Genomic DNA, 19,190 nt, shown 5'->3' with positions numbered 1-19,190 from the left:
AGTACAAGGACAACATGTATGGGCAAATCTTTCGTCATGCACGCACCCTCAGAACAGCTACTACAACCCTAATATTTGTTTTGCTGAGTTTTATAGTTAATGTGCGTATGGACCAATCGTGGAAAACCAAATGATGCAACAACTGTCATTTTTCGACATGACTAAGTTGTTTACACCAACAGGCGTGATACTCCAATCCAATCGTTAATCAGTGCTAAAGGCGCACTTTTGACAGCAATATATATATATATATATATATATATATATATATATATATATATAAATCTTGAAAAATCTTGAAACTTCTTGCTCATATTTGTTTTTGACGGAACTTCTTGTTTGAACTAGTTTCGTAACAAAACCAAGCATTTTTCAAACTACCACCAGGTGAAGCTTGCTAGTTTCATAACGTCACAATAGTAAGCAAACCGCCAACATAGCCAGCAGAAATGAGTGATGAAATTCTCCTGATAATTTACTTTGGTTTGCTTTGCCTTGTCGAATTCGTCAAGTCCCCAAAAGGCGCATTTTTGTGTTTTCAAGATTTCTTGAAAATCTTGAAACGTTCATTCCTGTTTTTGATGGAACTTCTTGGTCATGTCTTGGTCGGTTCCTACTCAAACCAAGCATATTCAAACTACTTCCAGAGGAAGTTTGCTAATTTCGTGACGCCACAATTGTAAACAAACCGCCAACATGGCTGACAAAAATGAGTGGTTTCGATGAAATTTTCTTATTAAATTACCAATTCTCCCGCTAATAGTTGATATTACCAACTACCAAACTGTGGACATTTCTGTACCGACTAGAAACATCAACTGGATTATATTAATAGCTATACCATTCTTTAGAAGATAAATTCTAACTACTGAATGTATTCACGGCCATCCTGTGGATGTTCGAAGAGCATTTTTATTTGCCTTTGTTATTTTCATTCTACTCGAATTATTCATACCTTTTGTGCTATATAATATGTAAAAGATATATAATATATATATGTATAATATATATATATATATATATATATTACTAATAGCATCCAGTTTGTTTCATTTGACGATTTCTACTGTCACCCACTACGAAAGGGAATGTCTATATATTGCGATTGCTTTTTTTTTTTACTTTTATAGCAAAAACTAGCAAATGTGCTGTCCTCGATTTGGATGCAATGTTTTATCTTTCGTCTTATTGTTGTTCTCATTGACATTATTTTCCTTACTATCATTATACGCATTATCATCATCATAATCATCAGTATCATTATTATCAAAATCATTATTATTTCGTAGTATGTTGGTATTAAGCTAATTCTGAGAAAGAGAAAACTGAGCTATAGTCAAACCATCATAACATATTTGGCAATACAAGGACGGCCGTATTATACATTCAGGAGTCTTGTAAACTGAAGACTTGATACCGAGGATGTCGCCAAAGCGTAGTAGGGACACTGAAGATTCTACTAACGTCGTTATCTTGAACCATCTCGAATGTAAACAGGACTGTGAGCTTCTAGGGAAGGTCACAGATGGCGCTGCCTACACCTAGTAAATAGGTATCGCATCTAATACCTCTCTTAGCCTATAAATATTTATTACTTGTAGGTATATATATGTTCCATAATTCTCCATGTAATAAAATTTTACACAACTTGTAATAGGGACACATTAAATGTTACTTTTCTTACGTCGTGTTATTTCAACCGTCGCGTCGTCAGGTCTCTCGAGCACGACGAAGTACGATGTCGGATGTGTTTACGCCGAATTTGAATAAAATATCGGAGAAAATACAAAGTACATATTATTTGTGTGTCCACGGTGTTGTGTAAAGACTGCAGTGCCTTAATTACAGGAGAGAGGAAAGACTGCATTTCAAAAGGAATACTTCGGATGGGATAAATAAGGTAAGCTCATGTGATACACAAGGGAAAGGAATATTGGCGCTTGTCCTCAACATGGAAATTCCTCAGGGAATGGGGATCGCGGGTTATGCTTAGTTGGTGACGCAGGAGTAAGGGGGCCGGTGGTTTACTCCCATTACAAGAATACCCCATCCGTGGGCTTCCCCTCAATAAGTATATTATGCTAGGGATTGGGGGGACAGGGATTTGCTCCCGGTAGGTAAAAATACTAGGGGAAATGGGGCTGGTATTGCCCACGGTTGGTAAATCCCCAAAGAAAGGGGGGTCTGTAGGTTTGCCTCTTGCAGGGAAATAGGCAATTTTTAAAAAATATGTCTGCCTAACGGATCGCGACAATTTCCGTATCGTTGGATTCCTCTCACCGTCTACAGTGCAAATACGTAAGTTTTATTGCGCGGAAGCCACACCAACCACACATTCTTGGCCTCGATAGTAGGGGAGGGCATGTAAGGTACCAGGGAAATTGCGAGGTAAAATGTAAATGATATGCACAGAATCAGTTACTATTTAGTCTAATGCAGGGGGGCTGCGCTGTGCCCCCTGTGGCTAGGGAGCAGTCGTACGCCCATGGAGAGGTCACAGGGGGCACAGTCCCTGTATTAGACAATATAGTGACAGATCTGTGCATATCATTTAAATTTTACCCGCAATTTCCCTGGTACCTCACATGCCCTCCCTTGCTATTGGGGCCAATGATTTTTACATATTTGGAAACTAGACAGTGAGGGGAATCCAACGATACCGAAATCGTCGCGATCCATTAGGCGGACGTAATAAAAAACATCCCAGGAAAAAGTGTAGGTAAATACCCCAGGTGGAGTGGGGCAATACCTGGGACAATCCATCGATAGGGAAATAGCCCCTTACTCCCCCAGTAGGTAAATATCCAGGAGGGGGGAGGGGTCCAGGGACTTGCTCCGGATTGGAATATATATGCCGGGGAATGATGTTTACCCCCGAGAAGGAATACCTCAAGTTTAGGCGATCGGTGGTTCGGCATATATATGTGTGTTTGTGTGTGTGTGTATCTCACACACACACACACACACACACACACACACACACACACACACACACACACACACACACACACAGCAATTTAATTTTCGCTCAACAAATAGTAGCGCTGATATGATTTCTCATTATATCGGGTGAAAATAAAGTGTGTATATTTAAAAATGGGACTTTTGCGATTTATGTAGTCTGGAATTTATGATGAGGTCCGAGTCGGGGTCGGGACATTTTTACCGACTCCGGCTCCAGCAGCACCAAAGTCCTCCTGACTGTGACTGCGACTCGACAGCCTTGGTGGCTACCGCTCATGATCAAGGAAAGACCCCTGACATAAGTGGTATTTGGTAATAGTTTCTAAGGGCAAACTCGCAACACAAAACTGTCGCCAACGCAACAAGGATGTCATTCAACAAAAAACAGTAAGTACACCTTGGACATCATCTTTCCTTTTGTGTCTCCCAGGCATGTTTTGTCGTACTGTTTATAAAATGTGTAGTGTAATGCATCTTTTACTTATATCTAAGAAAGTGTCCGTAGAAAGTACTTTAGTTCTTATCTACTGTTAGTTGTCCTGGTTCTTCACTGCGGTATATAAATTTTATTTTTAAGGGAATCGACCTCTCACTCACCAGTAATCTTGTGTTTTTGTATTTTATTTAACTTCATTCCACTTGCGAGAGCAACTTTTCTGCGTGTTATTTTTTCCTTTGCTTTTTAAATGTAAATTTTAATTCGGTCATGCTAACTTTACAACTTAGATTTCTGGGACTTCCGAATACTTGTTTCTTCTTTCTTCCGTAACTTCATTTATGCGCATTATCGTTAAATGCATGTTCACGACATCCAAGTCAAATGTACTCCTAGCAGCAGCGAAGTCAGAGGCGTGTGATTACATTTGTGTGGATCCCTTTGCATGTAGGTGTCACCTTTAATGAAGCTGTTGATGAGATTGCCAAGGGGGCGACCAGGAAGCATGAGGTGGACATTCAGGCAAGGAGTAATATAACGAGGATACAGTTAGACTGTGACGAGGCCAGGAAGGGCGAAGCGATTGAGAAGAGCGACACTTTGAGACACTACATGCATCTAGCGACGAACACAGACGTTGCTTATGGGAAGGGCAAGAGCAAATGGAAAGAGTGTACATGAGGATCAGGCTTGGATGTAAATGCTACAGGAAGTTGGGCGTTCAAACAAGCGAGCAAGAAAAATAATGCAGTGTGTGTACTTTACCTAGATTACATACATTTGATACACGCCATATTAGTGTCTTATGCTTCAAACACATAGAAATTTAGAGATAACAGGTTTACCTGAGCAGGGTGTATGGATTATTAGGAATGGTCAGGTATTTGAGATTTTGAAGAGGTACAGGCAATTTGCACCAATATCCTGAACATACCTGGCGAATATGCACAGGTATGTAGGCTGTTACTCCTGATGAGACTATGTCTCCTACTATGCTGCGGATGACTGACATATGTTAAGCATCATCCTCTTGAGACACAAACATTCTACAACAGTCGATTCATAATTATATAATGAGCACTTATCTAGACGAGGGTGGAAGTGTTATATCACTCTACCGATATGTAAGCCATTGACTTTGAATACTTGCATTTTGTAATTTAAGGAATGCATATATTTAACTGTTATACCTAATTTCTTAATGTGAATTGTGAGCTCACACAGGGACTTAACAAAATAGTGGTGAGGATAACCTAAGTAACCCTATCCCTTTGAGATGTAATTTTCGTCTCAATAAACGTGTCAAAGTAAAAAAAAAAATCGTCTACACAAGACTAGCCAAATTCGTCCGTCTCGCATGACGTCACGCGGAGGCAAAGCCTTGCGTTTCGACGCTAATCATGCGGTCACTCTGGCTTGGAATGTTGAGCTATAAAGATATCCCTTCCTCTCTGCCTGGAGCGCGCAAAGCCGCAATGCCCTGTAACTTTAGAGGTTGGATGCAGAATTGGGGGAAGCCTTAAGAATGTTCTATAAATAGAATTATAAAAATGAAAATGATGTTCATAATAGTAATAATAATAAAAATAATGATATTGAATATAATAACTATTGATAGCAACAGTAATAAGTGGTAAATATAATAATTATAACAAATATAGTAATAAGGATAATAGTAATGATAATGATATTAATAATAGTTACGATATCATTATCATTGTTATTATTTTCATTATCATCATTCTTATTCTTATTATTGCATTTATTGCTATTTTTGTTATTAGTTAGTGTTATTGCTATTATTATCATTATTATTGTTATATATGAAATATACCTACAAATAATCGCTGTTAATCATCGCCTGTAAAATCCGTCTAATGTCTTATCGCCTGAATGTGCCAGCATCTAAAATTACTTTGCTGTTTACTCATTTGCTCCCGATTTCTATTATCTCCTTCCCCGGACTAACATTCTTCAAGTCCCCCACACCCCGTTCTCACTCTGCTTTCATGTGACGTCATAGGCCTTATCACCCAAAGATGCGCAGAACAAAGTGACGAGACCTACTAACACAGACGAGAGAATACTGTATTGCCATATCCTAAGCTAATTCTCTACCGCATTATCCGATCTTCGTATTTTATTATTTATTGCATTAATTTCGAAGGTTTCTTAAACTACCTCAAAGTTAGTGTTGATGGTTTCGAAAATAAGCAAATAATTTTCTGTCCACTTTCTCTTTAGTTTGCCACCCCTCCCCCCTAGACGACAGTCCGGGTTATCGGACTGTCTTCAGAGTGTAAAAAATATCGTTCTGCACATCTGTCCCTAGTTGAAACAAAGGCTGTGCCTTGCTGTCGAAGTCCTCCTGAGTCTACATCATCAGAGGAAGCAGTTACTTCACACCTGCACTCAAGCCCCGTTGACTCAAGGTAAAGCCTTCCAGGTGACTTACATATCTTCCTCTAGCAAGTCTTGCGAGCTCACCCACTTTGCTCTGGGCGAAGGAACCTGACACTCCAGCAGGCGGAAGCAAGCTTCGAAGGGAATCGCCGAATAAAAGGAGATGCTTTGCCAGGACAGAGAGAGAGAGGCCGGAGACAGATGACGTCACCACTCCACCCTCGGCAGGTGTATTCATGACTGCAATATCGTGTTTGTCTACATAGCACAGACGAGGGAGACGGGGGTCCCTTGGGGGTCTCGCATCTACCTTCAGAAATAAATCCACGAACTAAGACCACTTTCATTACCCGCGTCAAGTCCATCTCGTGTCTCGTCGACAGAGAACTCATTGCCAGCTATTGTTTTAAGTATTAATCTTGCTTTTCTGTCGTCAAGAAAGTTACTAATTAGTTTTGTTATCGGAGAGGGGAGGTTGAATTGTAGGAGCTGATATCTTAGCCCTGGGTGCAATACTTTGTCAAAAGCTTTTTCAACATGTCTCAAGATGATGTTGGCTTTGTTCTTGTTGGCCAAAGCCAGAGCAACTTCCTCGTATGCTACCGCTATTGCTGTGGTTGTGCCTCGGGATGCACGAAAGCCATATTGTTTGAGATTTAGGAGATTGTTCTTTTCATAGTTGTTACAAAACCTTCTACGGATTATCTTTTCTACGAACTTACCAAGTATTTCTTGCAGAGATATAGGCCTAAAATTGACAGGTCTATTTGACGTCTCACAGGCTTTTGGTATGAAAGTGATTAAGGCTGTTTTAAAATTTGCTGGGAAATATCCGGAGGCTAGCAGTGCGTTACAAATTAACTCTAGTCTGGGAATCATTTATGCTGGAAGATTCGTGATTTCCTTATTTTCACTTTGCTTAGGCCCGGCGATTTGATTTTCATTCCTTTTATGGTATCTATTATCGCCTCGGTGGTAATGGAACTGATAAGTTACAGTTCTGCTGTCAGCCTGGTAAAGTTTATGACTTCATTGGTTGTGAAACTGTCAAGATGATTTTCGATGTCCCCCAGAACCATCATGTTTTTTTGGGCCAGGCCCGGGTTTTCTTCATTTATTCCTTTCCTGGCATTTAATACGTCTCTGAGCCACTTCTCTGTTTCTAGGATTAGTTCAGTGACTCCTCTGCTAGTATGATTTAGATTTTTTCGTCTGCATTCTTGTGGCAAGGTGTTAGGATTGCAGGTATGACAATTGGATTCGTGGAGAAATTAAACACGACGTTATTATTTCCTGTGCGGCCTTGTACTGCATTATGTTTCGGGCGTTCAGGTCTGCCATATTGTAGTCCTGCTATTGTAGCCTTAGTAGCCTTAGTAAGTCTGGGTAAGGGAGGTATGGGTCGGCGAGGTGGAAGATCTCCAGTAGCTATGACTACTGTGGTTTCGGTTTCGATACTGAGGAATTGTGCCTCAAAATCGTTTAGTATTTTGTGTTGTAGCCCCTTCTCTATGGCTAGAGCAACTCCGCCTGCTCTTTCTCATGAAGCATTTCTTTGGCAGATGTACTGAAAGATTTTTATTCTGTTTTGGTCTTTTTGTCGATGGCTTTTGACTGATATATCTGGGTGAGCTGCATATATGTTTGTCAGTCCAAACTTCCAGGTGTTCTATTGAACGTTATGCTATATAATGCGAAGGGTTATTTTGATGTTTTATATGCGGATGTTGGTATTTCACAATATCTGTTTATAATTCCTATAAGTTTATGTCTCTGCTGGATCATCTTTGCTTCAAGTACCTTGATTTTGTTTTCCATATGCATATATTTTTTGTTGGTGAACTGGAATTTTATCTCCCCGATTTTTATTTCTTTCCCTAATGCTTTCCAATTGTTGCATATGTTTTGGGGTCTTTATCGAATAATTTCCCCCCATACAGTATCTTTGTGGTGGTCTGCTTTTAAATGTTTCCCTCTGTATCTTGCTATTCTGCCTCCAGTTGGGAACGGGCTGAGTCAAGGGCTCGAACGGGAGATAACTCGCTTGTCTTGGTCTCAGTAGAGATAAAGTCAAGTAGTTTTTGAGTGTGACTCGCAAGCTGTTGAGTAAGCTGAGAAGTTGTCTCTTCTTGCGTGTAGTGTTGGCTGGCATTGTTTTGGTGACGAGATTATTAGGCATGAGGAATATGGGCGCTGAATCCAAATTAGGAACCTCAGCTTCATGAAGATTAACTCCTCTTTGGTCTTTCTTAACCTCTTCTGCATACGTCCCAGGTTTTCCTAGGTTGGCGAAGTGTGCATGAGTGAGATACACAAGGACCTTATGTTACATGTGTTTTCTTGGCAACTATGTTGTTCGGTAGTTAAGGTCTTTTAGCTGATCTTTTATTTCTCTTTTTCAGTTTTTTTAATGGTTTCTTTTCTCTGTAGTTTCCTGAAAGCGCTTGGTGTGCTCTGCGGTTATTACATTTGGGGATTTGTTTATTTTGTTAGTGTACATACATGAGCGATGTTATGTTTTTTTCATATTCAATATTTCTGGGCGGAATGGAGAATCAGAGATGTCTGGGTCCGTTTTCTTTAACTTTGTCTGCTATGGCCACGGCCCAAAATCTGTCTTCAGCAATGTTGTATTTTCTCACTACATGTTAACCATGGCAAAGGGGGCGCTCTTCTCTATGGCATGTTTCAGAAAATACGTGTTTGCGTTTACGTTGTTTCAACTCGAGCAACTACTAGCTGCGTGGTTCCTAGGAGGGCGAATATCCAAAGTCTACGAACCGACTCCTAGCACATGCGTTAAGTAATATAAGATGGCCTGAAAAGGAATCATTCTGATGAAATGGGAAGTTCGTCTTGCTCTCTACCTTTATTTGTCATGTATACTTTATATTTCCTTTGCACGTCTGTTTATATTATATACGTAGGTGTAGATAAAATTACCACACACACACACACGCACACATATCTATATATTGTATATGTATGTACACACACATATACATATATATATATATATATATATATATATATATATATACATATATATATATATATATGTACATATATATACATATATTACATATATATGTATATATGTACATATATACATATATATGTATAGATATGTATATATGTACATATGCACTCTCTCTCTCTCTCTCTCTCTCTCTCTCTCTCTCTCTCTCTCTCTCTCTCTCTCTCTCACTCACTCACTCACTCACTCACTCACTCACTCACTCACTCACTCACTCACACACACACACACACACACACACACACACACACACACACACACACACACACACACACACACACACACACACACACACACACACACACACACACACACACACACACGTTTGCATGTATTTGTATATATACGCATATATGCATGTAATTATGTACGTATGTATATATGCGTTTGTTTGTGTATTTATCATTATTATTTTATTATTATTACTAGTAGTAGTAGGATTGTTACTGTCATTTTTATCATTTTATTATTAGTTATTATTTTATTTTCGTTTGCCTGTTGAATAGGAGGCATTGCTCCGTGAACGTGTCACTGTATCCTTTTTCTCCTCAAAATGATAGTGAAGGGAATAGAGCGCAGTCGACCTTCGGAAAAACATTGCCATGCGTTTCCAGTGTTTATCATTGTTAGTTCCTTCATCGGAAGACCATGTGATAGGAAATTATTTTATGGTGGTGGCGTTATATTGCAAATAAAAAATAACATTGGATGGTGGTAGATACTAAATGAGGAACGAACGAAAAATGAAAATGGTATAGGAAATTGACAACGCCATTCCGTTTAATAAGGGATGCGCGCTGCCTCGACGCCACACGTCGCCTCCAGTCGTGTTTCGGACTTCATACAAGTTGCCAACTCAGAATTAGTTAGAGCATGTCGACCAAGGTTTTGACTTGCCTGATGTTTCTCTGTGTCATATCAGCAGGGCTTTCCCAGGTTGGTTTAGGATGTGTGTCTGCGTCAACTGTATGTATGTGCTCTCTCTCTCTCTCTCTCTCCCCTATTCCATATTAAATCACCATGATTGTTTACTCCATATTAAATCACCATGATTGTTTAACCCATATCAGAATTTCCTAAAGCTTTGCTAGTGTGTAGTAACTAACAACATAACCAATTTCCCTAAATCTATTTTTGTTATTACAATAGGTTTGGGCTCCACGGCCCCTGAAAACCCTGTGTTGTGATGGCTGCCTCAAGCTTGGGGATTGATGAGGTATCATGCTCACGAAATCTGTTTTCATTAGTGCCCACAAGTTTTCAATAGGATTCAAAGCTTTGTAAAATGGCAAGGTGTACCATCCTGAATAAACACGTCTGTTTGGCACTGCTCTAAGCAATCTTCCAAATGATCATTGAGTAGCTCCAAATAGCTATCTGCATTCATCCAGACATTCCTTGGTAGTATTACCAATGTCCTCACACCGTGGTAACCAAAGGCACACCACACCATCAATTTATCTGGATGAATCTCGGGTCACACGGATCACTTTCATGGCGGCGTTAAACTTTGCCGTCTCTGTTTCGTTACATTCATCATCGCTCCATAACACTCGTTTCCACTTGTCCTCGTCCCACTGAAGATATTTCTTGCAAAAAGCAACCGTATTTTGCCTCTGCTTAAGAGTGAACATCGGTTTCTTGCAAGTGATGGGGGTGGGAAAATTTCGAGTCATTGTGGAGCCGTCGTTGTATGGTCTCACAGACACATCAGCCAGTAACACAGGGTTCCTTTCTTTTAATTTCGGTGCTGTTATTCGTGGCCGACTATCCGCCTGTGTCTCCACAGTCATGAAATTTCGTTGTCCACCTCTGGACACTTCGCAGTGAAATTCCGGTTGTATTTGATATTTCTGTATTGGACTTTCCCGCCTTACAGAGTGCTGTAATAGCAGCAATCATGATCACTCTTCAGATGTTTACCTCCACCCATCACAACACACTGGCCAAAAACAGCAACAGAACTCAGGCAAAATGCTAGGCTATTCAAGAAAAAAGCACGTAGCAATTCTGCTCCCTGTCACTGCCCAGAGGTAATCGAGTGATATCTGAAAGCGCCAATGTGGAGTCAGATGAGTAATCTATCAGCTGACGGGGCGTCAAGATTATAATTCGATTTGCATGATATTAGAAGGGTATTACCGAAAAACGTCAAAAATCTTGGCGTGGTCCCTCTCGCGCCAAGATTTCTGACGTGCACTATATATATATATATATATATATATATATATATATATATATATATATATATATATATATATGTATGTGTGTGTGTGTGTGTGTGTGTGTGTGTGTGTATACATGTGTGTACATGTATATATACACATATATGTATATGCATATAAACATATATAATAGACATGTATATATATATATATATATATATATATATATTACGTATGTATATACATATGTAAATGTATTTATATATATATATATATATATATATATGTAAATGTATGTATATATATATGTGTGTGTAAATATATGCATATATATTATGTATATATATATGTATGTATGTATATATATATATGTATGTATGTATATATATATATGTATGTATGTATATATATGTGTATATATATATATATATATATATATATATATATATATATATATATATGTCGGGGACTGAAAAAACTGGCCTTTCTGCCGTGCTATCCCGATGCTTAGGGGCGGTCACACAAGTCCTGAGATCCTTAGACAGAATGGGATGCTTCCCAAGATGTAATAGGATCCCAGATGAGAATCTAGCCAGCGCGGAATCGCTGTGATGGTACTTCACCCCTCGCCAGACCAAGAAAGATACTGCTGAAACAAAAACTATAACGTAATTACTGTGATTATTATATAATGTTCAATATAATTTATTTTTGATAAGATAAATTGCATTGAACATTCTATTTTTCTCTTTTTATAAATAACTCAGATAAATGTTCATTTGACCAACGAACATAAACCAACTCACTCCGACACGTGAAAGACATGGTTTGCAAGTTATTTATACCTTGTTGGATATAGAGAGAGTCAAAGAGCCGTTATGGATCACCAGACATAAAAGTAAAGAACATCGTCATGAATGTTGTGAATGCTGGACTGAGACGATGGTTCTCTCCTAGGGGATAATGTGCGTAGCGTGACCAATCCCAAGCTGTAGTTGACCAGACTTTGGCGAGACTGTCTAGGGAACTTAGTGACTGTCGCTTTATTAAGACTGTGTCCTTACATCTTACTATGGCTACTTTGAATTGGCACCATTTGTAAACACTATTAAATTGATTATTAATTATGCATATTGTAACTCATTCTACTAAAACAGAGTCAGCATAAAGCAGTGACTCACCTTAACCTTTTTTTTTTTTTTTTTTTTTTTTTTTTTTTTTTTGAGAATTTACTCTATATTTCAATCTTCTGCAGCAACGGCAGTGGCCTCCTCCCGTGGCCCATCTTCCAGATGTCCTTGAGTGCATCGGGATTTGCGAAAGGAAGAACTTCAGAGGAGACTGCGAGACCGATTCTTTGTGTCTTTTTAGAAAAGTCATTTGAATGCGCTGAAGGCAAGACTCCAGAGAAGACATTTGCAACAGATCTAGTAATTCCTTGTATGGCATATTAACACAATTTATACTTCATATGAAAAGTGTTCTGATATTGCGATCATAATATGCTTTGAATAAAGGCTTTACATAAATATTAAACTTGAATTATGTTATCCTACATTAACCTATACATTATATATATATGTGTGTGTGTGTGAGATTAACATCTTTTTGTTTGCCCATGTATCACAATGATTTCAAATCATGGGATAATACAGCTCGCCAAAAATTATGATTTCCGGCCCTCCTGCTGGCTCCTTGTTATGGTGGGTCTTACCACTACCAAGATTGTGAGATGCCTACAGTAAAAATGTAACATTCTATAATATGTCATATTCTTGTTCAACGAGGCCGTCATGAACTCATTGGGAGCTTATCTCCACGTCAGGGTTGCCAGAATGGGCCAAAAATGGAATATTTCCCATAAATTGCACATTTTCTAAATAAATAATTTATTTTGGCAAACTCTTTTGGGGTCATAAAAATGCCAATCTCTGTCCCAGATCTGCTATAAACTGCCCAAACATTACCACTGTGGGTAACACTAGGACTGCAACGCGCACAGAACATGTATGGGGCAAACAGGATAGACCAGTCCTGTACCTGTCTATCCCCTGAAAATCTTGAGGACTTGGAAATACAGTACATAATCATCTTGCTCGTTGGCTGGACAAATGCAGGCATTGATCAGATTGACCTTAATTATCAGATGAATATCTGGTGCAATGTTTATAACTTTCACAATGCAGCAGGTATGTGTTGCTCTAGAAGTTTGGCAAATTAGCCTTAAATAAGTTATGTCTGCCCATATCAAATGCATTTGTGGAGAGTAGTTAGACTGCCTTAGCTAAGACAAAAGTAAGAAATGAAGGGGTACAATCTCATAATTTTGAGTAGGTCACATTTTATGTTAAATATTTCCTGCTACAAAGATTTTGTGGTATCAGAGGAGATTTATGAACATGATGAAACTAAGGAAATGGATGCTGATACTACAGAATCTGATGTCCACATCAGGTTATATATATATATATATATATATATATATATATATATATATATATATATATATATATATATATATATATATATATGGTGTGTAGATGAGCTTAATATTTGCCCTATTCTTCATTTGTTTTGATTTAATGCCGGCTGTGCAGTGGACTGCACTCTGCAGATCACTGTAGAAATTTAAATACTTAATACTAAAAAATCAGATAAGGAGAGAACTGTTTTCCAACATAAACCCACCAAATAGGTTACAAGAAACGTATTAGCTAAACAATTTTGCGACGATAGGAGTAAATATACGAATTGCACAGTCGAAATCTATCTAGTCTTGTTATAGTCTATCAGATGAGTCAAAGTTGGTCCCATATCCATGTGGATGTAAGGGGCATGTTCGTAGAGAAACATGCTCAGTATGAGCCGTACTTTAAAAACATTCGAACGGCGGCGGTCGAACGGAGGCGCTCGCGGTCTGGCGCTCACGAGCGACTCGAATCCTTCTCTAAAAACAAGGTAACGCTAGGGATCGCCAACGCCACCGCTGGCGTTCGGCCTCCATGTAAAGTGCTAACTTCACTACTAACAAACGAATCAAGGCGCGAAATTTGATGCTTGTTGACTTTTTCAGCTAGGCCATCACTTTAAATACCAAGTGGGAATTTCTTACCGTACAACTAATCTTATAAAGAGTTTCTGCATTGTTGACTAACCACAACAATAATTCTCTCACATTCACACCTTAACCTATTTGATTTGATTTGATTTTTTTTTTTTTTTTTTTTTTTTTTTTTTTTTTTTTGAGAGTGGCACCGCTAACGGAATTATTGGCGCCGATCGGCCGTTCCCCAGTTTGCATCCGGCTCGTTCGGTAGTTTGCGGACAACATTAGGCACCTGAAACCATTGATTTGGTTATCATTTCAAAAACTTAAAAATGTAAAGGTTACCTTCACTTTACATACTAGTGCCATAAAGTTTAACCTTACGAATGTTGTCGCTATTAAAAGAAAGAAAGAACCTCCCTCCGATAAGCCGATAACGCGGGAAAGGCGACTAGCGTTGCCAACCGTTGGCAAGCATAGATGCCAAACGTGGTAAATCTAACATATACAATACTTTCCTCTGCAATCCTCACCTGCCAATTTTGCCACTTATTTCCCTCTCATTGTCATTGTAATTGTTAATAGTATTACTATTTACAAGTTCATTTGTAGGAATAATAACCCATTGTTGAAGTACCAAGTTTATGTGAAAGCTGTCACAAATTAATCTTCTCTGAATGCCCTCTCTATCAAATTCATGATTCTTGAATGATTTGCATCATATTTTAGTTCAGAGCCTTAGTTCTACATTTTGAAGGATGTCAGACCTGGAGATATTGGAAATTGTGTCAACTTTTAAGTATCATTTTCTATTTTCGCAAGTTTCAATTACTCTAAATAAATGCGCCTTTTTGTCCTTGTTTGGGATGAACTTTTCTATGCTTTTTAAGGTTAATTGTTGTATCGTCATTTCATGTTTCTCTAGATTTTTTTTTTTATCAATTGGATGCATTTTAATTCTTTAATTCTATTATTGGCATTTGATTTGTCAAAGCTTGTAGGGCTATTATTGACGTTGATCTGAAGGAACCTGTTGCGATTCTTAGTGCAGTGTTTTGGATTGATTTATTTTTTCAATTCTGTTTTATTTGTCGCACTAAATATATATTATGGTGATATTTTGTAATTGGTTTTATTGTATTAAAGCATTTTATAAAAGTTTCTCTATTTATCCCCAAGTTATTGTAATTTTTTAAATAATATTCATTCTGTTCATTGATTTTGTTTTTGTGTGTTATATCTGTTTTTCCATGTTAATTTTGGGGCATCGAATATTACTTAAAATCATAGGATTGTGTATTCTATTTCTTCGCTTCCTATTCTTATTTTTGGGTTTTGGTTTATTTTATTTTGTTTGTGAAACACATTGCTTTACTTTTTATTGGATTTATTTCAAAGTTCCATTTATTTGACCATTTATGTTTAGATAATGTTCTAGATTATTTACTGCTTCTACTAAATTCTCATTTCATGTTATGAGAATTGTCATCTGCATAAATAATACTGTGTATTACTTTCGGTATTTTTTTTATCCATTACTTTGTTGAATTAAATGGAGCTGAGCGGAGATCCTTGTGGGACTCCTTTTAGTATCTTCCCAACTGTTTTTGTTCACCTATTTGGATTTGGATTGAAATTTATGTATTTTTTTGCTTTCATTAAATTTTTATTAAACAGTTTTTTTTCTGTATCTAAACATGTTACTAGTGTATGTTTTTTTTTTCTTTTATTGCTTATCTGATTTTTATTTCTATTTGTATTTCATCTACTGTGTTTCGGTTGGATGTAAATCCTATTAGATCTTCGTATAGATTTTTTTCAACCACCAGTTCATTCTTCTTGTTATCATATTTTCAAATAGTTTGCCAAAACACGGTGTACTACTAATAAATCTATACGAGTTGGTTTTTGTTGTAATTTTTCTTGGTTTGTGGGTAGGGTTAATTATTGTCTTTTTCATTCTTGTGGATATTCATCTGTTTCCCAGTATGCATTACTTTTCTTTATCATTTTTACTTTTTTTTTATAGAATTCATGTAATATTATCTGGGCCATATACTTTCCCATTTTTATAGCTTATAATTCTGGTAATGCTATATCTTTGTTTATATCTCCTTCATTGTAACCGAGTTTTTTATTTTTGAATCACTGAGAATTTGTTTATGAATCAATTGTTGAAACTGGCGTCCGGGGCCTCTCGTCACGATTGGCATTATTGCTTCTGGGTTTCCTGCAAATTAAATACTATAGTATTTTCTTACACGAATTTCTTTGCCTGCACCTACAGTGCATTGAGCTTGGTCACACGAGGCTACAGCTGTAGTAGTCAGCACTCCAACCCAGACCCGTAGCAGTCTTCTACATCAGAGTAGTCTTTGCTGGCTTTGACTCCTGGTTAGGGAGGCCCAGTTATCTGCTGCGTCATTTGGACGCAGGCCAGACAATAGACAAGCCAAGGAAGGTTTGGCGTCCTGGGATAAAAAAGTATAAGGTGTATTATTTGTAGTATGGATGCAGGTCTATCTTGCCGTACATACCGAGGTGAAGAGAATGTTTCCCGGTGTTGTGGAACAGACTCCCATCAACCTTCCCATCGGACAGTGCCGGAAGGGTACGCCTAGTCACAGCAACATGGATTGTTTAATAAAGTTTGTGATATGGAGTTAGGTTGGATTATTGGTCAGAACGTAGTGGATGGTGTGAATTACCGTAGGTTTTACCGAAAGAAATGAGTTTTTCGAAAATTGGCGCGTCGGTCCGTATACTTTCAAAGATGGCGGACGTAGACTTTCAAAGTACGTAGTTTCGGTAACCGATTTGAAGCGGTGTTGTGCTGGTTGTACTTTTCGTATTGTATTCTTATTTTAGCCTGTTTTACTCCATAATCTCCCTGATATACTTCAGTTCCGATAGCAGGGGAGGGCATGAACACAAGATTATCGGCTGGGATTGCGACGGAAATAATCAGATTTGTTTTCATCACTCGAGAATAAATCTGTTATATTGTCTGGGGAATCGTGATTGTCAAATTCGAGAAAATAACCAAAATTAAATCAAAATTAAAAGTGTGTGATTATGTTAAAAGAGAACAGTAATACCACAAAATATATTCAGGTTTAGAGGATCTGAGTTCCTATTTTAAACATTTGAGAGATGTCCTTGTAGGTTAAATTACTGAGCGTTCACATGATTGGTTATGCACGTGCGTATCTAAAATTGCGACATTAATTGTTTAATTGTCATATCGATAGTGGCGCAATTGGTAAGATACTCATACTCTTTTCTTTGTCTTGCGATCGTGCCTCCGGGCGCCTCCGAGTAACGAAGAATAAAGAACCTAATACAATACTATCTGTACTTGCAAATACTACATTTCCTCCCATGAAACTGTTAACCGAAATAAAGGACACACTCCCACTTAATTTTCACCTAACATTTAATCTTCCCTATCATGCAATTCAAGCCTCAAATACAAGTCAGTGGAGCAGTCTACACGTAAGTCTCAAAGAACACCAGTAAGGTCGATTTCCACCCGCTTCATGTCATTTTCAGGCGACATCATATGATTTCAATGGCGAGTGCGAAGATGATGCTTGTTGGAGCTAGGACAAAAAAGCGACAAATGCTCTCCACACACAGGGACTTGTACATCATACACAGTACCACCACAACCACGCACCACACACAGGTATAAACCACACACACTTACATACCCCACACACTCACACACACCACAACCACAGACACACACTCCGGCTCACACATCATACATACTCAGATTCAGACATCACGCACACACACACAATACACATACGCATACTCACACGCCACACTCGCACCCTCACACACCATACATACATGTGTGAGTCATGCCACTGACTCGCACACCACAACCACAGACTCTCACACCACACACACAATCACACACCTCATACACATCACACACACACCAACACACAGATACACACCAAACATCTTTGGGCAATTTGCACACGTGTGTACCATTCATTCTCTACTTTCGGGACTGCATACAATGAACTCTTAATGGGTAAAGCATATTTTTACTCAGTATACACGCAAACATAATGGGTTCCTGAAGCCCTAGCCAAGATACACCTAAGGATCAAAGAATTAATGCAAAATTTGGACACTAATGTTGATATACAGTATGTGATATCGCATTGGTTTATTCATAACATTTTCATAATTTGATGTAAAATTGACTCTTTGGTTATGTTGCTAGTTACTACACACAAGCAAGTTTTAATAATTTCCCAGACGCAGACACACCCACACGCGTACTCAAGACTCCGCCCCTCCCCCCCAAACCCACCCACAGACTCAGACTCAGACTCAAACACACACACACACACACACTTTTACCTTTTTACTACAATACAGTATTATAACACATTCTAATCTTTGACGTTTAACGCGGTTTGTCGTAATTTCTCTACCATTTCCGACACAATGCATAACCATAGTGCTATATGAACTTTGATTTCTAGCACATTTATTTTTTTTAAACATTGAACACACTCAGACTCACACCCACACACGTGCAGACAGACACAGACACACACACACACATGCAAGAGACTCGTACATCACGTGCACACAGACTGATACACCATACACACCCATGAGTGTGCACTTATATATACACACACACCCACTCTCTCACACAACTTAAACACACACACACACGTGTGCGCGCACACAAAATATTGATCGATGTGTTTGTCTATCTGCCCCACCCCTCTTCTCTCTCTCAGCCTCTTTCACACACTGCCTTGGAAGTAAGAAATTTTCTTCTGAATTCGCAGTTTTCTCGAAACTTTACGCAAACGCAATGCAATGAGTGCACATTTAACCAGCTTGAGACAATTAGCTTTCACAATGAAAATAATGTATAAAGGTATGAATGAGAATGAATATCTTCACAAGAATAAGGATGTATCTGACCAGTTTCAAATATATCTTCGTCAGAAATACATGTATTTCTAACTAAGATATATTCAAATCGTAAAGATATTCATTCTTATTCATACTTTTCTACATTTGACAACATGAATACGGTCCAATTAATATAATGTATTATAATTTCAGGAAACCACATCAATTAAGGTAAAAAAAATA

The 19,190-nt window shown here is 38.2% G+C and overlaps 1 long non-coding RNA gene across 1 annotated transcript; it reads left to right on the top strand.

Annotated features, from left to right (window-relative positions):
- Positions 1–8,984: 8,984 nt before the first annotated feature.
- LOC138862712 (uncharacterized) lies at positions 8,985–12,541 on the top strand. Its single transcript, XR_011398741.1, has 2 exons — positions 8,985–9,776; positions 12,261–12,541. It is a non-coding gene; the product is annotated as an uncharacterized lncRNA (long non-coding RNA).
- The last annotated feature ends 6,649 nt before the right edge of the window (positions 12,542–19,190 follow it).

This window comes from Penaeus vannamei, chromosome 9 (genome assembly GCF_042767895.1).
Source record: "Penaeus vannamei isolate JL-2024 chromosome 9, ASM4276789v1, whole genome shotgun sequence".
Taxonomy (NCBI): Eukaryota; Metazoa; Arthropoda; class Malacostraca; order Decapoda; family Penaeidae; genus Penaeus; species Penaeus vannamei.
Note: the sequence above shows the minus strand (reverse complement) of the source record. Positions and strands in the feature narration are given on the sequence as shown.